The sequence below is a fragment of the Trichosurus vulpecula genome, chromosome 4 (genome assembly GCF_011100635.1).
Source record: "Trichosurus vulpecula isolate mTriVul1 chromosome 4, mTriVul1.pri, whole genome shotgun sequence".
NCBI classification, from domain to species: Eukaryota; Metazoa; Chordata; class Mammalia; order Diprotodontia; family Phalangeridae; genus Trichosurus; species Trichosurus vulpecula.
In genome coordinates this window covers 310,484,409-310,496,036 of record NC_050576.1, presented here as the reverse complement: position 1 = coordinate 310,496,036, position 11,628 = coordinate 310,484,409, and the positions used below count along the sequence as shown (strand labels likewise).

Below are 11,628 nucleotides of genomic sequence, written 5' to 3'. Positions count from 1 at the left end.
TAAATGAAATTAGAAGCAATTGACCTATTTTGCTTTTATAGGCTTAGTGTTCAGGTGTTAATTACATGTACAAATATGAATCTTAGCTTCGCTTTCCACCCCCCTCACTTAATAGTATCTTATTTTTTTCTACTTACATGCAAATTAGCAGCTTCTGCCATTTATTAATTCATTAGCAGCTTCCACCATTTATTAACACCATGTTGATTTAATACAGATGCTGGGGCTTGCCCATGATGTTCTTGATATACAATGCCCTCACATTTTGCCAGTTTTTCTTCAGCAGAGAAACCAGGAAATTGACAGCCAAATGGATGTTGTAGAAAAGCTCATCATCTGTCATCTTCACATGGCCAACAGCTACTGCCAGACACAGCACCTTCTTCATCTGGAACTTGATAGTAGATTTAACCTCTTCAACCTTTGCCACCATATTCTCATTGTGGGAGAGCAGAGATGGAATGTTGCTGGCTTTGTTCAGACCAGGACCCAGGATTTGAGGGTTTTGCTTGATCAAGACTAAGAGACCAAAAAGGCATCATACTTTTTAGCCAGCTTCTTGACCAGTTTCTTGTTCTTATTTAACTTCTTCATGGCCTCGATGTCCATGTGGGGGATTTCTACAGCCTTGGCTTCATCGCAGTGCTGCTGCTCTCCCAGCATAGTACACACACAGAAAATTTAGGTCAGGGATTTGAGCCTGGCAGTACCAGAGAAATGTTTGTCCTTTTGGGGACTGTAGTTCTTCAGACTGATCTGCAGCTCTACAATCTCCAAAAACTTTCTTCGTTTGTGCGGGGTTCCATGCAGGGCCTCCCACACAGCTTCATAGAGTGTGTCATGAGAGACTTTGCTGCTCACAGCTGCTTGCTGGTCACAAGCCGGGAAAAAAAAAAAAGCAAAGATGGTTTTCAGCATTTACTTTTATAATATTTTGAGTTCCAAAGTTTTTTCTCCCTACCTCTTCTCCCCCCTTCCAAAGATAGCAAGCAATTAATATAGGTTTTACATGTAAAATGATATTAAACATAGTTACACATTAGTCATGTTGTGAAAGAAGAATAAGGAAAAAAGGGAAAAACCACAAGAAAGAAAAAAAAGAGAAAATTGTATGCTTTGATCTGCATTCACATAATTGAGGAATGGCTTCTCCTCTTATAAATTTGACTAGAAATGAGGCCTTTATCAGAGATACTAACTATAAAATTGTTTCCCAGCTTCTGCTTCCTTTCTAATCTTGGTTGCATTGGCTTTGTTCAAAACCTTTTTAATTTAATGCAACAAAAATTATAAATTTTGCATTTCATCATGTTCTCTATCTCTTCTTTGGTTATAAATTCTTCCCTTCTCCATAGATCTAACAGTTAAACTATTCCTTGCTCTCCTAATTTGCATATAGTATCACCATTTATGCCTAAATCATGTACCCATTTTGACCTTATCTTGGTATACAGTGTAAAACGTTGGTGTCTACTATTTTCCAGTTTTCCTAGCAGTTTTTGTCAATTAGTGAGTTCTTATCCCAGAAGATGCAGTTTTTTAGTTTATCAAACAGTAGATTACTATAGTTATTGACGACTGTGTCTTGTGTACCTAACCTATTCCACTGATCCTTCACTCTATTTCTTAGCCAGTAATAAGTAGTTTTGAGGATTGCTACTTTATAATTCAAGTTTTAGATCTAATATGACTAGGCCATCTTCCCTTGCATTTCTTTTCATTAATTCCCTTGATATTCTGACCTTTTGTTCTTCCAGATGAATTTTGTTATTATTTTTTTTTCTGGTTATATAAAATATTTTGGTAGTTTGATTGGTATGGCATTGAATAAGTAAATTACTTTAGGTAGAATTATCATTTTTATTACATTAGCTTGGCCTACCCATGAGCAATAATTTTCCTAATTATTTAGATCTGACTTTATACGTGTAAAATATTTTATATTGTCTATAGTTACTTTAAATAGAATTTCTCTTTCTAACTCTTGCTGCTGGTCTTTGTTAGTAATATATAGAAATGGCAATGATTTATGTAGGTTTATTTTATATCCTGTAACTTTGCTAAAATTGTTAATTATTACAAGTAGATTTTTAGCTGATTCTCTAGGATTCCCTAAGTATACTACCATATCATCCGCAAGAAGGATAGTTTTGTTTCCTCATCGTGTAATCTAATTCCTTCAATTTCTTTTTCTTTTCTTATTACTAAAGCTAACATTTCTAGTACAATATTGAATACTAATGCTGATAATGGGCATTCTTATTTCACCCCTGATCTTACTGGAAAGGCTTCTAGTTTATCCCCATTACAGATAATGCTTGCTGATGATTTTAGACAGATACTTCTTATCATTTTAAGTAAAGCATTTATTCCTAGTGTTTTTAACAGGAATAATCACATGAATTTTTAGATTTAAAAAAATTAATAGGAATACTTTTTTCTCTAGTGTTTTTAATAGGAATGTGTGCTGTACTTTGTCAAAAGTTTTTTCTGCATCTATTGAAATAATCATATGATTTCTGTTGGTTTTGTTATTGATATGGTCAATTCTGCTAATAGTTTTCATATTATTGAACCAGCCCTGCATTCCTTGTATAAACCACACCTGGTCCTAGTAAATCATTCTCATGATAAATTGCTGTAATCTCTTTGCTAATATCTAATTTAAAATTTTTGCATCGATGTTTTTAGGGAAATTGATCTATAATTTTCTTTCTCTGTTTTGGCTCTTCCTGGTTGTGGTATCAACACCATATTTGTGTCATGAAAAGAGTTTGGCAGAACTCCTTCTTTGCCTATTTTCCCTATTTTCATAAAGTATTGAAATTATTTATTCTTTGAATGTTTGGTAAAATTCACTCATAAACACATCTGTCCCTGGAAATTTTTTCTCATGTAGTTCATTGACAACTTGTGCAATTCCTTTTTCTAAAATGGAGTTACTTAAGTATTTTATTTCCTCTTCTTTTAATCTGGGCAACTGATATTTTTGTAAACATTCATCCATTTCACTTAGATCATCTGATTTATTGGCATATTGTTGGGCAAAATAGCTCCTAATTATTGCTTTATTTTACTATTCATTGGTGGTGAACTCACCCATCATTTTTTGGTACTTTTTTTTTACATCAAATTAACAAAAGTTTATCTATTTAATTGTTTTTCCCCATAAAATAAGCTCTTAATTGTATTTATTAGTTCAATAGTTTTCCTACTTTCAGTTTCAGGTCTTCTTTAGTGATACTGGTAGAGTCACTCTTCCCCCACTCATTTGCTTTCTTGAGTCACAGACTGGAACCAAAAGAGTGGAATATCACACACTAGAGAACCTTGAATAATCATCTGCCAATTCACCCAAAATTAAAGACAGACATAAAAAGCAAGATATGCACACATCCACTCACACATGAATGACTTTTCAAAAAAGTATACTTTTCAATGAACAAATAGAAAATAATTTTCCTTCCTTTTTTTCTCCTTGCTTTCTTCTTTTCTTTCTCCTTCCTTCCTTCCTTCTCTCCTTCCTTCTCATCATTTTATTATTATTATTAATATTGTGTGATCTTTTAGGATATGACTATTTTTGTACATATAGGTTCATTCTTTTACACACATACACACACAAACACATGTATATATGTGTATATATATGTGTATATATGTATATACACATATACATATATTATATGTATATATATATGTATATACACACACAAACATATCTTTGGCATATGTAGTAGTCTTTGGGAGCTAGTAGTGTTATTGCTGGATGAAATGGTATGACACTTTTTCCCCCTTTGGGGATAGTTCCTAATTGTTCTTCATAATGTTTGGATTATTTTAACTCCACCAATACTGCTTTAGTTTACCAATTTTCCCACAGTCCCTCCAACATTTATCATTTTCCTTTTTTTCTCACATTAGCTAATTTGATACATGTGGGAAGATAATTCAGAGTTGCTTTAATTTGCATTTCTCCTATAAAAAGTGATTTAAATCTTTTTCTTTTAAATATGGCTATAGATAACTTTGATTTTTTCATATGAAAACTGCTATTTATACTTCTGATCATTTGGAAATTGGTGAATGACTTGAATTTTTATGAATATGACTTAGTTCTTTATACAAATGACAAAGAATGCCTTTATCAGAGAAATATACTGTAAAATTTTTTCACAGTTATGAGTACTAATTGTATTTTCCCTTTATACTATTTTCCATTATTTATCTGTCTTTCTCTCTCCTTTTACTCTTTCCTTTCTTAAAAGTGTTTTACTTCTCACCACTACCTCCTACAATCTGCCCTTCCTTCTATCAGTCCCACCACTTCTCTTATCGTCTTCCTCTCCTAATTTCCTCTAAGATAAGTTAGATTTTGATACAAAACTGATTGCACATATGATTCCATTTTTGAACCAGTTCCTATGAGAATAAGGTACTATTGTCCACTAACCCTGCATTCTCCTATCCACTGTAAAAGTGCTTTTGTGCCTCTTTTATGTGAGATAATTTGCTCCATTCTATCCCTCTTCCCTCTTCTCCCAGTGTATCATTCATAAAAAAAAAATATTGATTTTTTCTTCTGAACTTAAGAAATAAAACAAGCGATTTGGGAACCAAGATGGTGGCTGGAAAGCAGGGACTTGCTTAAGCTCTCCCCCAGGTCCCTCCAAACACCTATAAAAAATGGCTCTGGAGGGGCGGAGCCAAGATGGCGGCTGGTAAGCACAGACTAGAGTGAGCTCCGTACCCGAGTTCCTCCAAAAACCTATAAAAATGGCTCTGAACCAATTCTAGACCGGCAGAACCCACAGAACAGCAGAGGGAAGCAGGGCTCCAGCCCAGGACAGCCCGGATAGTCTCTGGGTGAGCTCTATTCCACACGGAGCTGGGAGCTGGGAGCTGGGAGCTGGGAACGGAGTGGAGCAGAGCCCAGCCTGAGCGGCGTGGACGATCCAGTCCAGAAGCCGGGCGGAGGGGGCCCTAGCGCCCTGAATACGTGAGCAGTTACCAGACCCCTCGACCCACAAACACCAAAGACTGCGGAGAAGGTTAGTGGGAAAAGCTGCGGGAGTGGAAGGAGTTCGCGGTTCGGCTTCCAGCCCCTGGGGCAGCGGAGGTGGGGCAGCTACAGCTGTTGTTACTTCCGGCTCCAGGCCCACCTGGTGGGGGGAATTAAGTGGCGGATCACAGCAGGGGTGCACAGCCTGCCGAAGATCTGAGCCCAGTCTGGACTGGGGGTCCTTGGGGAAGGAGGAGTGCGGCTCTGACAGAGCTGGCACCTCCCCCCCAAACGTAGAACATAGAACTCTGTAATCTACAAGCAGTCATACCCCACTGAAAAACTGAAGGGTCAAGTTAGTTGGTTGGGAATATGGCCAGGACGCGAAAACGCGCCCAGATTCAGTCTCAGACTTTGGATTCTTTCTTTGGTGACAAAGAAGACCAAAACATACAGCCTAAAGAAGACAGCAAAGTCATAGAGCCTACAACCAAAGCCTCCAAGAAAAACATGAACTGGCCCCAGACCATAGAAGAACTCAAAAAGGATTTGGAAAAGCAAGTTAGAGAAGTAGAGGAAAAATTGGGAAGAGAAATAAGAAGGATGCGAGAAAACCATGAAAAACAAGTCAATGACTTGCTAAAGGAGACCCAAAAAAATACTGAAAAATACACTGAAGAAAACAACACCTTACAAAATAGACTAACTCAAATGGCAAAAGAGCTCCAAAAAGCCAATGAGGAGAAGAATTCCTTGAAAGGCAGAATTAGCCAAATGGAAAAGGAGGTCCAAAAGACCACTGAAGAAAATACTACTTTAAAAATTAGATTGGAGCAAGTGGAAGCTAGTGACTTTATGAGAAATCAGGATATTATAAAACAGAACCAGAGGAATGAAAAAATGGAAGACAATGTGAAATATCTCCTTGGAAAAACCACTGACCTGGAAAATAGATCCAGGAGAGATAATTTAAAAATTATTGGACTACCTGAAAGCCATGATCAAAAAAAGAGCCTAGATACCATCTTTCAGGAAATTATCAAGGAGAACTGCCCTGATATTCTAGAGCCACAGGGCAAAATAGAAATTGAAAGAATCCATCGATCGCCTCCGCAAATAGATCCCAAAAAGAAATCTCCTAGGAATATTGTTGCCAAATTCCAGAGCTCCCAGATCAAGGAGAAAATACTGCAAGCAGCCAGAAAGAAACAATTTGAATATTGTGGAAACCCAATCAGAATAACCCAAGATCTGGCAGCTTCTACATTAAGAGATCGAAGGGCTTGGAATGCGATATTCCGGAGGTCAATGGAGCTAGGATTAAAACCTAGAATCACCTACCCAGCAAAACTAAGTATCATGTTCCAAGGCAAAATATGGACTTTCAATAAAATGGAGGACTTTCAAGCTTTCTCAGTGAAAAGACCAGAACTGAATAGAAAATTTGACTTTCAAACACAAGAATCAAGAGAAGCATGAAAAGGTAATCAAGAAACGGAAATTGCAAGGGACTTACTAAAGTTGAACTGTTTTGTTTACATTCCTACATGGAAAGATGATGAGTGTGATTCATGAGACCTCAGTATTGGGGTAGTTGAAGGGAATATGCATATATATATATATATGCATATATATATGTTTGTGTATATATATAAGTGAATGTGTATGTATGCATGTATCTATGTGTATATGTATGTATGTGTATGTATGTGTATATATATATATATGTAAAAGAGAGAGAGCAGACACAGGGTGAGTTGAGGATGAAGGGAAGATAGCTAAAAGAAATAGGATGAAATTAAGGGATGAGAGAGTAACTTACTGAGGGAGGGAGATAGGGAGAGATAGAATGGGGTGGATTATCTCCCATAAAGGTGGCAAGAGGAAGCAGTTCTAGGAGAGGAGGGGAGTGGGCAGGTGAGGGGGGAATGAGTGAACCTTGCTCTCATCAGATTTGGCCTGAGGGGGAATACCATACATACTCAGTTGGGTATCTTACCCCACAGGAAAGAAGAGGGAGGAAGATAAAAAAAAAATAAAAGGCAGGGGGATTATGGAGTGGAGGGCGGATGGGGGTGGAGGTAATCAGGACAAGGGCTTTGGAGGGGGGACGGGGTCAAGGAAGAAAGTTCAGTAGGGCGGGATGGGTTGGGAGGGAGCGGGGTGTGGTTGGCCTTTCACAACATGAGTGTTGTGGAAGGGTTATGCATAGTGATGCATGTGTGGCCTAGGTTGAGTTGCTCGACTTCTTGGGGAGGGTGGGTGGGAAGGGAAGAGGGAAGGGAATTTGGAACTCAATGTTTTAAAATCAGATGTTCAAAAACAAAAAAACTTTTTGTATGCAACTAAAAAGTGGGATACACAGGCAATGGGGCGTAGAGGTTTGTCTTGCCCTACAAGAAAGGAGGGGAGGGGGGGATGAGAGGGGAGGGGGGTGATGGAGGGGAGGGCTGACTGGGGAACAGGGCAACCAGAATATACGCCATCTTGGAGTGGGGGGGGAGGGCAGAAATGGGGAGAAAATTTGTGGTCCAAACTGTTGTGAAAATCAATGCTGAAAACCAAATATGTTAAATAAATAAATTGCATTAAAAAAAATGGCTCTGAACAAATTCTAGAACTGCAGAACCCACAAAATAGAAGAGGAAAGCAGGGCTCCTGCTCAGGAAAGCCTGGATTGGCACTGGGAAGGGTCTATCACACAGAGCTGGGAGCAGAGCAAAGCGCAGCCCAACGTGGGCTGCACCAGGACCAACCGGATGGGAGACCAGGTGGAACAGGCTGTAGCACCCTGAATCAGTGAGCTATGGCAGTTACTAGACTTCTCAACCCACAAACGCCAAGGACAACAGAACAGGTTAGTGGGAAAAACTGCTGGATCAGAGTGAAAGGATTGTGCAGTCGGCCCCAGCCCCATGGGTGTGGAAGTGGTGCAGCTCTGGAACAGCTTCCAGAGCTCCAGCTGTGGTTGCTTCTGGCCAGGCCCACCCTGTAGGAGGAATTAAGTAGCAGATCAGAGCAGGAATGCAGAGCCTGCTTGGATCTGGGTCGCAGTCTGGGTTGGCAGTTCTTGGGAGAGGAGGAGTGCTGGTGTGGCAGAGCTTGCTGTGTAGATGTAGCTCTGGAAACAGGAGCACAGCCCCCAAAGCTTGGGAAAAAGTACTCTCTACTCTACAAGCAGTCATACACTGACAAAAAGCTTAAGGGTCAAATAATTGGCTGGGAACATGAACAGACAGTGAAAATGGACTCAGATTCAGACTCAGACTTTGGAATCTTTTTGGTGACAAAGAAGATCAAAATATATAGCCAGAATAAGTCAATAGACTCAAAGAGCCTACGTCAAAAGCCTCCAAGGAAAACATGAACTGGTCTCAGGCCATGGAAGAGCTCAAAAAGGATTTGGAAAAGCCAGTAAGAGAAGTAGAGGAAAAATTGGGAAGAGAAATGAGAGTGATACAAGAAAATCATGAAAAACAAGTCAATGACTTGCTAAAGGAGACCCAAAAATACTGAAGAAAATAAAACCTTAAAAAATGGACTAAGGGGCAGCTACGTGGCACAGTGAGTAGAGCACTGGCCCTGGAGTCAGGAGGACCTGAGTTCAAATCTGGCCTCAGACGATTGACACATTTACTAGCTGTGTGACCTTGGGCAAGTCACTTAACCCCAATTGCCCTGCCAAAAAAAAATAGACTAACTCAAATAGCAAAAGAGCTCCAAAAGCCAATGAAGAGAAGAATGCCTTGAAAGGCAGAATTAGCCAAATGGAAAAGGAGGTCCAAAAGACCACTGAAGAAAATACTACCTTAAAAATTAGATTGGAGCAAGTGAAAGCTAGTGAATTTATGAGAAATGAAGATATTATAAAACAGAACCACAGGAATGAAAAAATGGAAGACAATGTGAAATATCTCCTTGGAAAAACCACTGATCTGGAAAATAGATCTGGGAGAGATAATTTAAAAGTTATTATACTACTTGAAAACCATGATAAAAAAAAAAAGAGCCCAGACATCATTTTTCATGAAATTATCAAGGAAAATTTCCCTGATATTCTAGAGCCACAGGGCAAAATAGAAATTGAAAGAATCCACCGATTGCCTCTTGGAAAACATCCCCAAAAGAGAACTCCTAGGAATATTGTCACCAAATTCCAGAGCTCCCAGATCAAAGAGAAAATATTGTAAGCAGCCAGAAAGAAAAAATTTGAGTACTGTGGAAACACAATCAGGATAACACAAGATCTAGCAGCTTCTATATTAAGGGATCAAAGGGCTTGGAATACGATATTCCAGAGGTCAATGGAGCTAGGATTAAAACCAAGAATCACCTACCCAGAAAAACTGAGTATCATGCTCCAAGGCAAAATATGGATTTTCAATAAAATAGAGGACTTTCAAGCTTTCTCAGTGAAAAGACCAGAGCTGAATAGAAAATTTCACTTTCAAACACAAGAATCAAGAGAAGCATGAAAAGGTAATCAAGAAAAAGAACAAGAAAAAGAAATCGCAAGGGACTTACTAAAGTTGAACTCTTTTGTTTACATTCCTACATTGAAAGATGATGTGTATGATTCATGAGACCTCAGTATTAGGGTTGCTGAAGGGAATATGCATATCTATCTATCTATCTATTTATCTATCTATATATACATATATCTTTATGTATATATGTATATGTGAGTGTGTATGTATGTATATATGTACATGTATATATATATATATATATATAGAGAGAGAGAGAGAGAGAGAGTGGGCACAGGGTGAGTTGAAGATGAAGGGAAGATATCTAAAAGAAGTAAAATCAAATTAAGGGATGAGAGAAGAATATATAGGGAGAGATAGAATGGGGTAAATTATCTCGCATAAAAGTGGCAAGAAAAAGCAGTTCTGTAGGAAGAGAAGAGAAGGCAGGTGAGGGGGAATGAGTGAATCTTGCTCTCATCAGATTTGACCTGAGGAGGGAATACCATACATACTCAATTGGGTATCTTACCCCACAGGAAAGAAGGAGGAAGAAGATAAAAAAAGGGGGAATGATAGAAGGGAGGGCAGATGGGGGTGGAGGTAATCAAAAACAAACACTTTCACAAAGGGACAGGGTCAAGGGAGAAAATTCAATCAAGGGGGATAGGTTAGGAAGAAGCAAAATATAGTTAGTCTTTCACATGAGTATTGTGGAAGGTTACACATAATGATACACATGTGGCCCATGTTGACTTGCTTGACTTCTTAGGGAGAGTGGGTGGGAAGGGAATAGGGGAGAGAATTTGGAACTCAAAGTTTTAAGAACAGATGTTCAAAAAGAAAAAAATAAGGTTTTGCATGCAACTAGAAAATAAGATACACAGGCAATGGGGCATAGAAATTTATCTTGCCCTACAAGAAAGGAAGGGAAAAGGGAATGGGAGGGGTGTGGGGTGACAGAAGGGAGGGCTGACTGGGGAGCAGGGCAACCAGAATATATGCCATCTTGGAGTGGGGGGGGAGGGTAGAAATTGGGAGAAAATTTGTAATTCAAACTCTTGTGAAAATCAATGCTGAAAACTAAAAATATTAAATAAAAAAAACTTTAAAAAAACTGAGTATCATGCTCCAAGGCAAAATGTGGATTTTCAATAAAATAGAGGACTTTTAAGCTTTCTCAGTGAAAAGACCAGAGCTGAATAGAAAATTTCTTTCAAACGCAAGAATCAAGAGAAGCATGAAAAGGTAAACAAGAAAGACAAATCACAAGGGACTTACTATAGTGGAACTGTTTTGCCTATATTCCCACATGGAAAGATGATGTTTGTAATTCATGAGACCTCTCTCAGTATTAGGGTAGTTGAAGGGAATATACATATACATAGAGAGAGGGCACAGGGTGAGTTGAATATGAAAGGATGATATCTGAAAAAAATAAAATTAAATTAAGGGATGAGGGAGGAATATATTGAGAGAAGGAGAAAGGGAGAGATAGAATGGGGTAAATTATCTCACATAAAAGTGTCAAGAAAAAATAGTTCTGTTGGAAGGGAAGAGGGGGCAGGTGAAAGGGAAGGAGTGAATCTTGTTCTCATCAGATTTGACTTGAGGAGGGAATAACATACACACTCAATTGGGGATCTTACCCCACATAAAAATAGGGGGAAGGGAATAAAAAGGGGGGGACAATAGAAGGGAGGGCAGATAAGGGGAGGAGGTAATCAAATGCAAACACTTTTGAAAAGGGACACGGTCAAGGGAGAAAATTGAAACCAGCAAACCAGGAGCAGGCCTTGGGAGTCACTGATTCAGCAGTGGTGGCAGCAGTGGCAGTAGCATCTTCCTGCAGCTGTCAGCACGCAGTGAGTACAGTGGTCAAACAACTGGTCAGAAGGAGATTACAGGGGTCTTTTTGCTATTACCACAGCAGGACTCTGTTGCTTTACCCATATTCAAATCCAAATCCTAGTTCTGGGTGCCAGTCCCAGGGAGAGGAGGAGCACTAGCACTGAAGAGCTTGTCACCACAGTGGAGAGGGGCCTTCCTCACAGTTCCAGGGCATAAAAGAGTACCTGTTGTCACTCACAGACCAGAGCACAAGCCAGAAGAGTAGTAAATATCTCCCCTTCAATCATACCACTTTGGAAAAAATGAAAA

General features: G+C 39.0%; 1 pseudogene; it reads right to left on the bottom strand.

Annotated features, from left to right (window-relative positions):
* Window positions 1-208: 208 nt before the first annotated feature.
* LOC118847164 lies at window positions 209-11,421 on the bottom strand (annotated as a pseudogene).
* Window positions 11,422-11,628: the final 207 nt, after the last annotated feature.